Source organism: Phyllobates terribilis, unplaced genomic scaffold (assembly GCF_046119375.1).
Source record: "Phyllobates terribilis strain yellow unplaced genomic scaffold, ASM4611937v1 Scaffold_108__1_contigs__length_5656254, whole genome shotgun sequence".
NCBI lineage: Eukaryota > Metazoa > Chordata > Amphibia > Anura > Dendrobatidae > Phyllobates > Phyllobates terribilis.
Window position 1 is genome coordinate 2302740 of NW_027362868.1, and position 15649 is coordinate 2318388.

A 15649-nucleotide genomic window follows, 5' to 3' on the forward strand; every position below is an offset into this window, starting at 1 on the left:
GATGACAAGCTCATTTTGGTTCAACTTCAGCAACTGTGCATTGCATTGCCATGTAATGTAATGTAATGCAATGCTATCTATCTAGCTCTCCCTCTATACTTCCTTTTGGATAAACAGACATATTAGGCAAGCATTTTGGAGCTTTCACCTAAATAACTACAGGTGGTGAGATAAGCTGCACAATATAATTGACCTTTCAGTATATTGTTGCACACACACCATCTATTTAGCAAATGCCCTTGTTATCAACAGCAGCCTTTTAAACTCACCTGAGCTAACAGGTATGTGAGCTGGTTACTCTGCTGCGCTTAAAATTTCTTTTTTGGTTTGCTACAATGCCTTTTCTGAAACGTTGTCTCCCTCTGCTGGAACACTGACTTCTTTCATTTAATGCCTGCAGACTATAAAAGAGAAACCAACCCAAAAAGTTTGGTTGATTAGTCTGTGGCATTCTTTTAAACTGTTGCTTATGGCGGTCTCTGTGAGCTTCTCAGTGACATTCAGCCATCCAGGTATCCCGCCTGCAGTAGACGGAATGTGGCAATGGAACGCTGGCTGCGCGTGTCATAATAGGCTCTGAGCCTTTATATACCTGCGCACAGCAGCAGCCACCTTCAGTCTGCTGCTGGACAGCCAGCAGCAGCAGCAGCAGGAGAGGTAATTAATCAGCAACCCTCCTGCTAAGGGTAGACAGCTGCTCGTTCCACCCCCCCCCCCGCCTTAATTGGTTCTCCTCCCTTCCAACGGTGTTGAGGCGGGTGGGAACAGCCGGGGGTTGAGGGTACTGTGCTAAAAGAGGTGGAGTTATGCAGATCTAAAACGCGTGGATTGCAGCAGCAGCAAGCCGAAAAGTGCAGGCATGTGAGGGATCTAGAGGTTGACAGCATGTCTTCTTAACGGGAGTCCAGGTGGCCATCTCCACAAATGGACTTTTCAGAATCATTGGGTGGCACCGTAGTCGGAAACCAATTCTGGTTATCGCTTCTCGGCCTTTTGGCTAAGATCAAGTGTAGTATCTTTCGAAAAGGCGGTTTTGGATGTTGGCCGCCCTAGTAGATTGATACATTATGCACACTGGGGTTTAGGTGCTTGTTAGTACGCCAGGTGGCTAATATAGTCATCTGGTGGAAAGCATGGCCCCCCAGGATCGACGCCATTGGGCCGGGGAAGATCGAAAGCCCGAAGTGTGAAGTGCCCCAGGAGTGGTGACCCTGGGGTGCCTTAACTCACTGGGATTGGGAACCCCACTTGAGTTTATGGCACATTTGCACAAGCACTTCAAATTTTCTTTCTTTGCACACACCCTTATTCCGGGCCTTCTGGTCTTAGGATGGGGAATTTTTCAATTCCCGGTCGAAGGTCCGGGCAGTATTATACTGTGAAACCTTCACTATTTATTTAATTTCTTTGTCACTGTGTGTCCACTTATTCACGTGTGTCACGTCCTACTAGGATTTTGTCGGGATGCGGTTCCCTTACGGGTTCCTCTCTTGGCAGGTCTAGGGGGGGAGTGTGTGGCCATCAGGTTCCGCTCCCCCCTGAACCCCCCTGGCTCTCCTGTTTCGGGAGGAGAGCGTTGTTGGCTCCCCTCTTCCGGGAGGGGAGCACAGTCTTTGGCTCCCAGTGCCTTGCTCGGGTGAGAACTCGGGCAGGTGCTGGGGGTAAGATTGGGTCGCCTCTGGCTTCGGCTGGAGGTGGCTTTTTGTCCCTGTTCCTCGCTGTGGCCTTTTGGCTCGGAGGGACGGGGAATGGTTTGGGGGACCCTTCTCCTTTTGGAGAGGGTTTCAAGAAGACCAGCATCCTAGTGCACTTTTTTTGTGGCATTTGTCACTTTTTTAAGCGCACTCGGGTTTTGTACACGAATTCGGGCTTTCGATAAAAAAAAAAAAATCTGTTCTTATCAGTTTAATATCTGATACGTCCCCTATCTGGGGACCATATATTAAATGGATTTTTAGAACAGGGAGATGGAAAAAGAGCTTGCTTTGTCCACTCCACTCATTGACCTGGTATTGCAGTATCTCCAGGACCGGTGCACCCCTTCTTTAATGCAGTTTCTAAAATCAGAAAGAATTGAATTCAATGCTTTTTGTTCATTTTGCTTGTTTGTCGGATTTTGGGATGGACTCTTTGGCTTTGCTTTTCTTCTCCTCATTGGATTTTTCATGTTAAAAGTTGCAGAAGCCAGATGACAAGCTCATTTTGGTTCAAGTTCAGCAACTGTGCATTGCATTGCCATGTAATGTAATGTAATGCAATGCTATCTATCTAGCTCTCCCTCTATACTTCCTTTTGGATAAACAGACATATTAGGCAAGCATTTTGGAGCTTTCACCTAAATAACTACAGGTGGTGAGATAAGCTGCACAATATAATTGACCTTTCAGTATAATGTTGCACACACACCATCTATTTAGCAAATGCCCTTGTTATCAACAGCAGCCTTTTAAACTCACCTGAGCTAACAGGTATGTGAGCTGGTTACTCTGCTGCGCTTAAAATTTCTTTTTTGGTTTGCTACAATGCCTTTTCTGAAACGTTGTCTCCCTCTGCTGGAACACTGACTTCTTTCATTTAATGCCTGCAGACTATAAAAGAGAAACCAACCCAAAAAGTTTGGTTGATTAGTCTGTGGCATTCTTTTAAACTGTTGCTTATGGCGGTCTCTGTGAGCTTCTCAGTGACATTCAGCCATCCAGGTATCCCGCCTGCAGTAGACGGAATGTGGCAATGGAACGCTGGCTGCGCGTGTCAAAATAGGCTCTGAGCCTTTATATACCTGCGCACAGCAGCAGCCACCTTCAGTCTGCTGCTGGACAGCCAGCAGCAGCAGCAGCAGGAGAGGTAATTAATCAGCAACCCTCCTGCTAAGGGTAGACAGCTGCTCGTTCCACCCCCCCCCCGCCTTAATTGGTTCTCCTCCCTTCCAACGGTGTTGAGGCGGGTGGGAACAGCCGGGGGTTGAGGGTACTGTGCTAAAAGAGGTGGAGTTATGCAGATCTAAAACGCGTGGATTGCAGCAGCAGCAAGCCGAAAAGTGCAGGCATGTGAGGGATCTAGAGGTTGACAGCATGTCTTCTTAACGGGAGTCCAGGTGGCCATCTCCACAAATGGACTTTTCAGAATCCTTGGGTGGCACCGTAGTCGGAAACCAATTCTGGTTATCGCTTCTCGGCCTTTTGGCTAAGATCAAGTGTAGTATCTGTTCTTATCAGTTTAATATCTGATACGTCCCCTATCTGGGGACCATATATTAAATGGATTTTTAGAACAGGGAGATGGAAAAAGAGCTTGCTCTGTCCACTCCACGCATTGACCTGGTATTGCAGTATCTCCAGGACCGGTGCACCCCTTCTTTAATGCAGTTTCTAAAATCAGAAAGAATTGAATTCAATGCTTTTTGTTCATTTTGCTTGTTTGTCGGATTTTGGGATGGACTCTTTGGCTTTGCTTTTCTTCTCCTCATTGGATTTTTCATGTTAAAAGTTGCAGAAGCCAGATGACAAGCTCATTTTGGTTCAACTTCAGCAACTGTGCATTGCATTGCCATGTAATGTAATGTAATGCAATGCTATCTATCTAGCTCTCCCTCTATACTTCCTTTTGGATAAACAGACATATTAGGCAAGCATTTTGGAGCTTTCACCTAAATAACTACAGGTGGTGAGATAAGCTGCACAATATAATTGACCTTTCAGTATATTGTTGCACACACACCATCTATTTAGCAAATGCCCTTGTTATCAACAGCAGCCTTTTAAACTCACCTGAGCTAACAGGTATGTGAGCTGGTTACTCTGCTGCGCTTAAAATTTCTTTTTTGGTTTGCTACAATGCCTTTTCTAAAACGTTGTCTCCCTCTGCTGGAACACTGACTTCTTTCATTTAATGCCTGCAGACTATAAAAGAGAAACCAACCCAAAAAGTTTGGTTGATTAGTCTGTGGCATTCTTTTAAACTGTTGCTTATGGCGGTCTCTGTGAGCTTCTCAGTGACATTCAGCCATCCAGGTATCCCGCCTGCAGTAGACGGAATGTGGCAATGGAACGCTGGCTGCGCGTGTCATAATAGGCTCTGAGCCTTTATATACCTGCGCACAGCAGCAGCCACCTTCAGTCTGCTGCTGGACAGCCAGCAGCAGCAGCAGCAGGAGAGGTAATTAATCAGCAACCCTCCTGCTAAGGGTAGACAGCTGCTCGTTCCACCCCCCCCCCCGCCTTAATTGGTTCTCCTCCCTTCCAACGGTGTTGAGGCGGGTGGGAACAGCCGGGGGTTGAGGGTACTGTGCTAAAAGAGGTGGAGTTATGCAGATCTAAAACGCGTGGATTGCAGCAGCAGCAAGCCGAAAAGTGCAGGCATGTGAGGGATCTAGAGGTTGACAGCATGTCTTCTTAACGGGAGTCCAGGTGGCCATCTCCACAAATGGACTTTTCAGAATCCTTGGGTGGCACCGTAGTCGGAAACCAATTCTGGTAATCGCTTCTCGGCCTTTTGGCTAAGATCAAGTGTAGTATCTGTTCTTATCAGTTTAATATCTGATACGTCCCCTATCTGGGGACCATATATTAAATGGATTTTTAGAACAGGGAGATGGAAAAAGAGCTTGCTCTGTCCACTCCACGCATTGACCTGGTATTGCAGTATCTCCAGGACCGGTGCACCCCTTCTTTAATGCAGTTTCTAAAATCAGAAAGAATTGAATTCAATGCTTTTTGTTCATTTTGCTTGTTTGTCGGATTTTGGGATGGACTCTTTTGCTTTGCTTTTCTTCTCCTCATTGGATTTTTCATGTTAAAAGTTGCAGAAGCCAGATGACAAGCTCATTTTGGTTCAACTTCAGCAACTGTGCATTGCATTGCCATGTAATGTAATGTAATGCAATGCTATCTATCTAGCTCTCCCTCTATACTTCCTTTTGGATAAACAGACATATTAGGCAAGCATTTTGGAGCTTTCACCTAAATAACTACAGGTGGTGAGATAAGCTGCACAATATAATTGACCTTTCAGTATATTGTTGCACACACACCATCTATTTAGCAAATGCCCTTGTTATCAACAGCAGCCTTTTAAACTCACCTGAGCTAACAGGTATGTGAGCTGGTTACTCTGCTGCGCTTAAAATTTCTTTTTTGGTTTGCTACAATGCCTTTTCTGAAACGTTGTCTCCCTCTGCTGGAACACTGACTTCTTTCATTTAATGCCTGCAGACTATAAAAGAGCAATCAACCCAAAAAGTTTGGTTGATTAGTCTGTGGCATTCTTTTATACTGTTGCTTATGGCGGTCTCTGTGAGCTTCTCAGTGACATTCAGCCATCCAGGTATCCCGCCTGCAGTAGACGGAATGTGGCAATGGAACGCTGGCTGCGCGTGTCATAATAGGCTCTGAGCCTTTATATACCTGCGCACAGCAGCAGCCACCTTCAGTCTGCTGCTGGACAGCCAGCAGCAGCAGCAGCAGGAGAGGTAATTAATCAGCAACCCTCCTGCTAAGGGTAGACAGCTGCTCGTTCCACCCCCCCCCCCCCGCCTTAATTGGTTCTCCTCCCTTCCAACGGTGTTGAGGCGGGTGGGAACAGCCGGGGGTTGAGGGTACTGTGCTAAAAGAGGTGGAGTTATGCAGATCTAAAACGCGTGGATTGCAGCAGCAGCAAGCCGAAAAGTGCAGGCATGTGAGGGATCTAGAGGTTGACAGCATGTCTTCTTAACGGGAGTCCAGGTGGCCATCTCCACAAATGGACTTTTCAGAATCCTTGGGTGGCACCGTAGTCGGAAACCAATTCTGGTTATCGCTTCTCGGCCTTTTGGCTAAGATCAAGTGTAGTATCTGTTCTTATCAGTTTAATATCTGATACGTCCCCTATCTGGGGACCATATATTAAATGGATTTTTAGAACAGGGAGATGGAAAAAGAGCTTGCTCTGTCCACTCCACGCATTGACCTGGTATTGCAGTATCTCCAGGACCGGTGCACCCCTTCTTTAATGCAGTTTCTAAAATCAGAAAGAATTGAATTCAATGCTTTTTGTTCATTTTGCTTGTTTTTCGGATTTTGGGATGGACTCTTTGGCTTTGCTTTTCTTCTCCTCATTGGATTTTTCATGTTAAAAGTTGCAGAAGCCAGATGACAAGCTCATTTTGGTTCAACTTCAGCAACTGTGCATTGCATTGCCATGTAATGTAATGTAATGCAATGCTATCTATCTAGCTCTCCCTCTATACTTCCTTTTGGATAAACAGACATATTAGGCAAGCATTTTGGAGCTTTCACCTAAATAACTACAGGTGGTGAGATAAGCTGCACAATATAATTGACCTTTCAGTATATTGTTGCACACACACCATCTATTTAGCAAATGCCCTTGTTATCAACAGCAGCCTTTTAAACTCACCTGAGCTAACAGGTATGTGAGCTGGTTACTCTGCTGCGCTTAAAATTTCTTTTTTGGTTTGCTACAATGCCTTTTCTGAAACGTTGTCTCCCTCTGCTGGAACACTGACTTCTTTCATTTAATGCCTGCAGACTATAAAAGAGAAACCAACCCAAAAAGTTTGGTTGATTAGTCTGTGGCATTCTTTTAAACTGTTGCTTATGGCAGTCTCTGTGAGCTTCTCAGTGACATTCAGCCATCCAGGTATCCCGCCTGCAGTAGACGGAATGTGGCAATGGAACGCTGGCTGCGCGTGTCATAATAGGCTCTGAGCCTTTATATACCTGCGCACAGCAGCAGCCACCTTCAGTCTGCTGCTGGACAGCCAGCAGCAGCAGCAGCAGCAGGAGAGGTAATTAATCAGCAACCCTCCTGCTAAGGGTAGACAGCTGCTCGTTCCACCCCCCCCCCCCCGCCTTAATTGGTTCTCCTCCCTTCCAACGGTGTTGAGGCGGGTGGGAACAGCCGGGGGTTGAGGGTACTGTGCTAAAAGAGGTGGAGTTATGCAGATCTAAAACGCGTGGATTGCAGCAGCAGCAAGCCGAAAAGTGCAGGCATGTGAGGGATCTAGAGGTTGACAGCATGTCTTCTTAACGGGAGTCCAGGTGGCCATCTCCACAAATGGACTTTTCAGAATCCTTGGGTGGCACCGTAGTCGGAAACCAATTCTGGTTATCGCTTCTCGGCCTTTTGGCTAAGATCAAGTGTAGTATCTGTTCTTATCAGTTTAATATCTGATACGTCCCCTATCTGGGGACCATATATTAAATGGATTTTTAGAACAGGGAGATGGAAAAAGAGCTTGCTCTGTCCACTCCACGCATTGACCTGGTATTGCAGTATCTCCAGGACCGGTGCACCCCTTCTTTAATGCAGTTTCTAAAATCAGAAAGAATTGAATTCAATGCTTTTTGTTCATTTTGCTTGTTTGTCGGATTTTGGGATGGACTCTTTGGCTTTGCTTTTCTTCTCTTCATTGGATTTTTCATGTTAAAAGTTGCAGAAGCCAGATGACAAGCTCATTTTGGTTCAACTTCAGCAACTGTGCATTGCATTGCCATGTAATGTAATGTAATGCAATGCTATCTATCTAGCTCTCCCTCTATACTTCCTTTTGGATAAACAGACATATTAGGCAAGCATTTTGGAGCTTTCACCTAAATAACTACAGGTGGTGAGATAAGCTGCACAATATAATTGACCTTTCAGTATATTGTTGCACACACACCATCTATTTAGCAAATGCCCTTGTTATCAACAGCAGCCTTTTAAACTCACCTGAGCTAACAGGTATGTGAGCTGGTTACTCTGCTGCGCTTAAAATTTCTTTTTTGGTTTGCTACAATGCCTTTTCTGAAACGTTGTCTCCCTCTGCTGGAACACTGACTTCTTTCATTTAATGCCTGCAGACTATAAAAGAGAAACCAACCCAAAAAGTTTGGTTGATTAGTCTGTGGCATTCTTTTAAACTGTTGCTTATGGCGGTCTCTGTGAGCTTCTCAGTGACATTCAGCCATCCAGGTATCCCGCCTGCAGTAGACGGAATGTGGCAATGGAACGCTGGCTGCGCGTGTCATAATAGGCTCTGAGCTTTTATATACCTGCGCACAGCAGCAGCCACCTTCAGTCTGCTGCTGGACAGCCAGCAGCAGCAGCAGCAGCAGGAGAGGTAATTAATCAGCAACCCTCCTGCTAAGGGTAGACAGCTGCTCGTTCCACCCCCCCCCCGCCTTAATTGGTTCTCCTCCCTTCCAACGGTGTTGAGGCGGGTGGGAACAGCCGGGGGTTGAGGGTACTGTGCTAAAAGAGGTGGAGTTATGCAGATCTAAAACGCGTGGATTGCAGCAGCAGCAAGCCGAAAAGTGCAGGCATGTGAGGGATCTAGAGGTTGACAGCATGTCTTCTTAACGGGAGTCCAGGTGGCCATCTCCACAAATGGACTTTTCAGAATCCTTGGGTGGCACCGTAGTCGGAAACCAATTCTGGTTATCGCTTCTCGGCCTTTTGGCTAAGATCAAGTGTAGTATCTGTTCTTATCAGTTTAATATCTGATACGTCCCCTATCTGGGGACCATATATTAAATGGATTTTTAGAACAGGGAGATGGAAAAAGAGCTTGCTCTGTCCACTCCACGCATTGACCTGGTATTGCAGTATCTCCAGGACCGGTGCACCCCTTCTTTAATGCAGTTTCTAAAATCAGAAAGAATTGAATTCAATGCTTTTTGTTCATTTTGCTTGTTTGTCGGATTTTGGGATGGACTCTTTGGCTTTGCTTTTCTTCTCCTCATTGGATTTTTCATGTTAAAAGTTGCAGAAGCCAGATGACAAGCTCATTTTGGTTCAACTTCAGCAACTGTGCATTGCATTGCCATGTAATGTAATGTAATGCAATGCTATCTATCTAGCTCTCCCTCTATACTTCCTTTTGGATAAACAGACATATTAGGCAAGCATTTTGGAGCTTTCACCTAAATAACTACAGGTGGTGAGATAAGCTGCACAATATAATTGACCTTTCAGTATATTGTTGCACACACACCATCTATTTAGCAAATGCCCTTGTTATCAACAGCAGCCTTTTAAACTCACCTGAGCTAACAGGTATGTGAGCTGGTTACTCTGCTGCGCTTAAAATTTCTTTTTTGGTTTGCTACAATGCCTTTTCTGAAACGTTGTCTCCCTCTGCTGGAACACTGACTTCTTTCATTTAATGCCTGCAGACTATAAAAGAGAAACCAACCCAAAAAGTTTGGTTGATTAGTCTGTGGCATTCTTTTAAACTGTTGCTTATGGCGGTCTCTGTGAGCTTCTCAGTGACATTCAGCCATCCAGGTATCCCGCCTGCAGTAGACGGAATGTGGCAATGGAACGCTGGCTGCGCGTGTCATAATAGGCTCTGAGCCTTTATATACCTGCGCACAGCAGCAGCCACCTTCAGTCTGCTGCTGGACAGCCAGCAGCAGCAGCAGCAGGAGAGGTAATTAATCAGAAACCCTCCTGCTAAGGGTAGACAGCTGCTCGTTCCACCCCCCCCCTGACTTAATTGGTTCTCCTCCCTTCCAACGGTGTTGAGGCGGGTGGGAACAGCCGGGGGTTGAGGGTACTGTGCTAAAAGAGGTGGAGTTATGCAGATCTAAAACGCGTGGATTGCAGCAGCAGCAAGCCGAAAAGTGCAGGCATGTGAGGGATCTAGAGGTTGACAGCATGTCTTCTTAACGGGAGTCCAGGTGGCCATCTCCACAAATGGACTTTTCAGAATCCTTGGGTGGCACCGTAGTCGGAAACCAATTCTGGTTATCGCTTCTCGGCCTTTTGGCTAAGATCAAGTGTAGTATCTGTTCTTATCAGTTTAATATCTGATACGTCCCCTATCTGGGGACCATATATTAAATGGATTTTTAGAACAGGGAGATGGAAAAAGAGCTTGCTCTGTCCACTCCACGCATTGACCTGGTATTGCAGTATCTCCAGGACCGGTGCACCCCTTCTTTAATGCAGTTTCTAAAATCAGAAAGAATTGAATTCAATGCTTTTTGTTCGTTTTGCTTGTTTGTCGGATTTTGGGATGGACTCTTTGGCTTTGCTTTTCTTCTCCTCATTGGATTTTTCATGTTAAAAGTTGCAGAAGCCAGATGACAAGCTCATTTTGGTTCAACTTCAGCAACTGTGCATTGCATTGCCATGTAATGTAATGTAATGCAATGCTATCTATCTAGCTCTCCCTCTATACTTCCTTTTGGATAAACAGACATATTAGGCAAGCATTTTGGAGCTTTCACCTAAATAACTACAGGTGGTGAGATAAGCTGCACAATATAATTGACCTTTCAGTATATTGTTGCACACACACCATCTATTTAGCAAATGCCCTTGTTATCAACAGCAGCCTTTTAAACTCACCTGAGCTAACAGGTATGTGAGCTGGCTACTCTGCTGCGCTTAAAATTTCTTTTTTGGTTTGCTACAATGCCTTTTCTGAAACGTTGTCTCCCTCTGCTGGAACACTGACTTCTTTCATTTAATGCCTGCAGACTATAAAAGAGAAACCAACCCAAAAAGTTTGGTTGATTAGTCTGTGGCATTCTTTTAAACTGTTGCTTATGGCGGTCTCTGTGAGCTTCTCAGTGACATTCAGCCATCCAGGTATCCCGCCTGCAGTAGACGGAATGTGGCAATGGAACGCTGGCTGCGCGTGTCATAATAGGCTCTGAGCCTTTATATACCTGCGCACAGCAGCAGCCACCTTCAGTCTGCTGCTGGACAGCCAGCAGCAGCAGCAGCAGGAGAGGTAATTAATCAGAAACCCTCCTGCTAAGGGTAGACAGCTGCTCGTTCCACCCCCCCCCTGACTTAATTGGTTCTCCTCCCTTCCAACGGTGTTGAGGCGGGTGGGAACAGCCGGGGGTTGAGGGTACTGTGCTAAAAGAGGTGGAGTTATGCAGATCTAAAACGCGTGGATTGCAGCAGCAGCAAGCCGAAAAGTGCAGGCATGTGAGGGATCTAGAGGTTGACAGCATGTCTTCTTAACGGGAGTCCAGGTGGCCATCTCCACAAATGGACTTTTCAGAATCCTTGGGTGGCACCGTAGTCGGAAACCAATTCTGGTTATCGCTTCTCGGCCTTTTGGCTAAGATCAAGTGTAGTATCTGTTCTTATCAGTTTAATATCTGATACGTCCCCTATCTGGGGACCATATATTAAATGGATTTTTAGAACAGGGAGATGGAAAAAGAGCTTGCTCTGTCCACTCCACGCATTGACCTGGTATTGCAGTATCTCCAGGACCGGTGCACCCCTTCTTTAATGCAGTTTCTAAAATCAGAAAGAATTGAATTCAATGCTTTTTGTTCATTTTGCTTGTTTGTCGGATTTTGGGATGGACTCTTTGGCTTTGCTTTTCTTCTCCTCATTGGATTTTTCATGTTAAAAGTTGCAGAAGCCAGATGACAAGCTCATTTTGGTTCAACTTCAGCAACTGTGCATTGCATTGCCATGTAATGTAATGTAATGCAATGCTATCTATCTAGCTCTCCCTCTATACTTCCTTTTGGATAAACAGACATATTAGGCAAGCATTTTGGAGCTTTCACCTAAATAACTACAGGTGGTGAGATAAGCTGCACAATATAATTGACCTTTCAGTATATTGTTGCACACACACCATCTATTTAGCAAATGCCCTTGTTATCAACAGCAGCCTTTTAAACTCACCTGAGCTAACAGGTATGTGAGCTGGTTACTCTGCTGCGCTTAAAATTTCTTTTTTGGTTTGCTACAATGCCTTTTCTGAAACGTTGTCTCCCTCTGCTGGAACACTGACTTCTTTCATTTAATGCCTGCAGACTATAAAAGAGAAACCAACCCAAAAAGTTTGGTTGATTAGTCTGTGGCATTCTTTTAAACTGTTGCTTATGGCGGTCTCTGTGAGCTTCTCAGTGACATTCAGCCATCCAGGTATCCCGCCTGCAGTAGACGGAATGTGGCAATGGAACGCTGGCTGCGCGTGTCATAATAGGCTCTGAGCCTTTATATACCTGCGCACAGCAGCAGCCACCTTCAGTCTGCTGCTGGACAGCCAGCAGCAGCAGCAGCAGGAGAGGTAATTAATCAGCAACCCTCCTGCTAAGGGTAGACAGCTGCTCGTTCCACCCCCCCCCCGCCTTAATTGGTTCTCCTCCCTTCCAACAGTGTTGAGGCGGGTGGGAACAGCCGGGGGTTGAGGGTACTGTGCTAAAAGAGGTGGAGTTATGCAGATCTAAAACGCGTGGATTGCAGCAGCAGCAAGCCGAAAAGTGCAGGCATGTGAGGGATCTAGAGGTTGACAGCATGTCTTCTTAACGGGAGTCCAGGTGGCCATCTCCACAAATGGACTTTTCAGAATCCTTGGGTGGCACCGTAGTCGGAAACCAATTCTGGTTATCGCTTCTCGGCCTTTTGGCTAAGATCAAGTGTAGTATCTGTTCTTATCAGTTTAATATCTGATACGTCCCCTATCTGGGGACCATATATTAAATGGATTTTTAGAACAGGGAGATGGAAAAAGAGCTTGCTCTGTCCACTCCACGCATTGACCTGGTATTGCAGTATCTCCAGGACCGGTGCACCCCTTCTTTAATGCAGTTTCTAAAATCAGAAAGAATTGAATTCAATGCTTTTTGTTCATTTTGCTTGTTTGTCGGATTTTGGGATGGACTCTTTGGCTTTGCTTTTCTTCTCCTCATTGGATTTTTCATGTTAAAAGTTGCAGAAGCCAGATGACAAGCTCATTTTGGTTCAACTTCAGCAACTGTGCATTACATTGCCATGTAATGTAATGTAATGCAATGCTATCTATCTAGCTCTCCCTCTATACTTCCTTTTGGATAAACAGACATATTAGGCAAGCATTTTGGAGCTTTCACCTAAATAACTACAGGTGGTGAGATAAGCTGCACAATATAATTGACCTTTCAGTATATTGTTGCACACACACCATCTATTTAGCAAATGCCCTTGTTATCAACAGCAGCCTTTTAAACTCACCTGAGCTAACAGGTATGTGAGCTGGTTACTCTGCTGCGCTTAAAATTTCTTTTTTGGTTTGCTACAATGCCTTTTCTGAAACGTTGTCTCCCTCTGCTGGAACACTGACTTCTTTCATTTAATGCCTGCAGACTATAAAAGAGAAACCAACCCAAAAAGTTTGGTTGATTAGTCTGTGGCATTCTTTTAAACTGTTGCTTATGGCGGTCTCTGTGAGCTTCTCAGTGACATTCAGCCATCCAGGTATCCCGCCTGCAGTAGACGGAATGTGGCAATGGAACGCTGGCTGCGCGTGTCATAATAGGCTCTGAGCCTTTATATACCTGCGCACAGCAGCAGCCACCTTCAGTCTGCTGCTGGACAGCCAGCAGCAGCAGCAGCAGGAGAGGTAATTAATCAGCAACCCTCCTGCTAAGGGTAGACAGCTGCTCGTTCCACCCCCCCCCCCCGCCTTAATTGGTTCTCCTCCCTTCCAACGGTGTTGAGGCGGGTGGGAACAGCCGGGGGTTGAGGGTACTGTGCTAAAAGAGGTGGAGTTATGCAGATCTAAAACGCGTGGATTGCAGCAGCAGCAAGCCGAAAAGTGCAGGCATGTGAGGGATCTAGAGGTTGACAGCATGTCTTCTTAACGGGAGTCCAGGTGGCCATCTCCACAAATGGACTTTTCAGAATCCTTGGGTGGCACCGTAGTCGGAAACCAATTCTGGTTATCGCTTCTCGGCCTTTTGGCTAAGATCAAGTGTAGTATCTGTTCTTATCAGTTTAATATCTGATACGTCCCCTATCTGGGGACCATATATTAAATGGATTTTTAGAACAGGGAGATGGAAAAAGAGCTTGCTCTGTCCACTCCACGCATTGACCTGGTATTGCAGTATCTCCAGGACCGGTGCACCCCTTCTTTAATGCAGTTTCTAAAATCAGAAAGAATTGAATTCAATGCTTTTTGTTCATTTTGCTTGTTTGTCGGATTTTGGGATGGACTCTTTGGCTTTGCTTTTCTTCTCCTCATTGGATTTTTCATGTTAAAAGTTGCAGAAGCCAGATGACAAGCTCATTTTGGTTCAACTTCAGCAACTGTGCATTGCATTGCCATGTAATGTAATGTAATGCAATGCTATCTATCTAGCTCTCCCTCTATACTTCCTTTTGGATAAACAGACATATTAGGCAAGCATTTTGGAGCTTTCACCTAAATAACTACAGGTGGTGAGATAAGCTGCACAATATAATTGACCTTTCAGTATATTGTTGCACACACACCATCTATTTAGCAAATGCCCTTGTTATCAACAGCAGCCTTTTAAACTCACCTGAGCTAACAGGTATGTGAGCTGGTTACTCTGCTGCGCTTAAAATTTCTTTTTTGGTTTGCTACAATGCCTTTTCTGAAACGTTGTCTCCCTCTGCTGGAACACTGACTTCTTTCATTTAATGCCTGCAGACTATAAAAGAGAAACCAACCCAAAAAGTTTGGTTGATTAGTCTGTGGCATTCTTTTAAACTGTTGCTTATGGCGGTCTCTGTGAGCTTCTCAGTGACATTCAGCCATCCAGGTATCCCGCCTGCAGTAGACGGAATGTGGCAATGGAACGCTGGCTGCGCGTGTCATAATAGGCTCTGAGCCTTTATATACCTGCGCACAGCAGCAGCCACCTTCAGTCTGCTGCTGGACAGCCAGCAGCAGCAGCAGCAGGAGAGGTAATTAATCAGCAACCCTCCTGCTAAGGGTAGACAGCTGCTCGTTCCACCCCAGACCCCCCCCCCGCCTTAATTGGTTCTCCTCCCTTCCAACGGTGTTGAGGCGGGTGGGAACAGCCGGGGGTTGAGGGTACTGTGCTAAAAGAGGTGGAGTTATGCAGATCTAAAACGCGTGGATTGCAGCAGCAGCAAGCCGAAAAGTGCAGGCATGTGAGGGATCTAGAGGTTGACAGCATGTCTTCTTAACGGGAGTCCAGGTGGCCATCTCCACAAATGGACTTTTCAGAATCCTTGGGTGGCACCGTAGTCGGAAACCAATTCTGGTTATCGCTTCTCGGCCTTTTGGCTAAGATCAAGTGTAGTATCTGTTCTTATCAGTTTAATATCTGATACGTCCCCTATCTGGGGACCATATATTAAATGGATTTTTAGAACAGGGAGATGGAAAATGAGCTTGCTCTGTCCACTCCACGCATTGACCTGGTATTGCAGTATCTCCAGGACCGGTGCACCCCTTCTTTAATGCAGTTTCTAAAATCAGAAAGAATTGAATTCAATGCTTTTTGTTCATTTTGCTTGTTTGTCGGATTTTGGGATGGACTCTTTGGCTTTGCTTTTCTTCTCCTCATTGGATTTTTCATGTTAAAAGTTGCAGAAGCCAGATGACAAGCTCATTTTGGTTCAACTTCAGCAACTGTGCATTGCATTGCCATGTAATGTAATGTAATGCAATGCTATCTATCTAGCTCTCCCTCTATACTTCCTTTTGGATAAACAGACATATTAGGCAAGCATTTTGGAGCTTTCACCTAAATAACTACAGGTGGTGAGATAAGCTGCACAATATAATTGACCTTTCAGTATATTGTTGCACACACACCATCTATTTAGCAAATGCCCTTGTTATCAACAGCAGCCTTTTAAACTCACCTGAGCTAACAGGTATGTGAGCTGGTTACTCTGCTGCGCTTAAAATTTCTTTTTTGGTTTG

General features: G+C 45.4%; 11 non-coding genes and 1 pseudogene across 11 annotated transcripts; all 12 read left to right on the forward strand.

Moving 5' to 3' along the window:
• The first annotated feature begins 977 nt into the window (after positions 1–977).
• LOC141201065 (U2 spliceosomal RNA) lies at positions 978–1069 on the forward strand (annotated as a pseudogene).
• Positions 1070–1858: 789 nt separating this feature from the next.
• On the forward strand, positions 1859–2043 carry LOC141200949 (U2 spliceosomal RNA). The gene has a single exon (XR_012272621.1). It is a non-coding gene; the product is annotated as a U2 spliceosomal RNA (small nuclear RNA).
• Positions 2044–3163: 1120 nt separating this feature from the next.
• On the forward strand, positions 3164–3354 carry LOC141199578 (U2 spliceosomal RNA). Its single transcript, XR_012271326.1, has one exon. It is a non-coding gene; the product is annotated as a U2 spliceosomal RNA (small nuclear RNA).
• A 1121-nt stretch (positions 3355–4475) lies between these two features.
• On the forward strand, positions 4476–4666 carry LOC141199579 (U2 spliceosomal RNA). The gene has a single exon (XR_012271327.1). It is a non-coding gene; the product is annotated as a U2 spliceosomal RNA (small nuclear RNA).
• A 1123-nt stretch (positions 4667–5789) lies between these two features.
• On the forward strand, positions 5790–5980 carry LOC141199580 (U2 spliceosomal RNA). Its single transcript, XR_012271328.1, has one exon. It is a non-coding gene; the product is annotated as a U2 spliceosomal RNA (small nuclear RNA).
• Positions 5981–7106: 1126 nt separating this feature from the next.
• LOC141199581 (U2 spliceosomal RNA) lies at positions 7107–7297 on the forward strand. Its single transcript, XR_012271329.1, has one exon. It is a non-coding gene; the product is annotated as a U2 spliceosomal RNA (small nuclear RNA).
• A 1123-nt stretch (positions 7298–8420) lies between these two features.
• LOC141199582 (U2 spliceosomal RNA) lies at positions 8421–8611 on the forward strand. Its single transcript, XR_012271330.1, has one exon. It is a non-coding gene; the product is annotated as a U2 spliceosomal RNA (small nuclear RNA).
• Positions 8612–9731: 1120 nt separating this feature from the next.
• LOC141199583 (U2 spliceosomal RNA) lies at positions 9732–9922 on the forward strand. Its single transcript, XR_012271331.1, has one exon. It is a non-coding gene; the product is annotated as a U2 spliceosomal RNA (small nuclear RNA).
• A 1120-nt stretch (positions 9923–11042) lies between these two features.
• Positions 11043–11233, forward strand: LOC141199584 (U2 spliceosomal RNA). Its single transcript, XR_012271332.1, has one exon. It is a non-coding gene; the product is annotated as a U2 spliceosomal RNA (small nuclear RNA).
• A 1120-nt stretch (positions 11234–12353) lies between these two features.
• On the forward strand, positions 12354–12544 carry LOC141199585 (U2 spliceosomal RNA). Its single transcript, XR_012271333.1, has one exon. It is a non-coding gene; the product is annotated as a U2 spliceosomal RNA (small nuclear RNA).
• A 1122-nt stretch (positions 12545–13666) lies between these two features.
• Positions 13667–13857, forward strand: LOC141199586 (U2 spliceosomal RNA). The gene has a single exon (XR_012271334.1). It is a non-coding gene; the product is annotated as a U2 spliceosomal RNA (small nuclear RNA).
• A 1127-nt stretch (positions 13858–14984) lies between these two features.
• Positions 14985–15175, forward strand: LOC141200401 (U2 spliceosomal RNA). The gene has a single exon (XR_012272123.1). It is a non-coding gene; the product is annotated as a U2 spliceosomal RNA (small nuclear RNA).
• Positions 15176–15649: the final 474 nt, after the last annotated feature.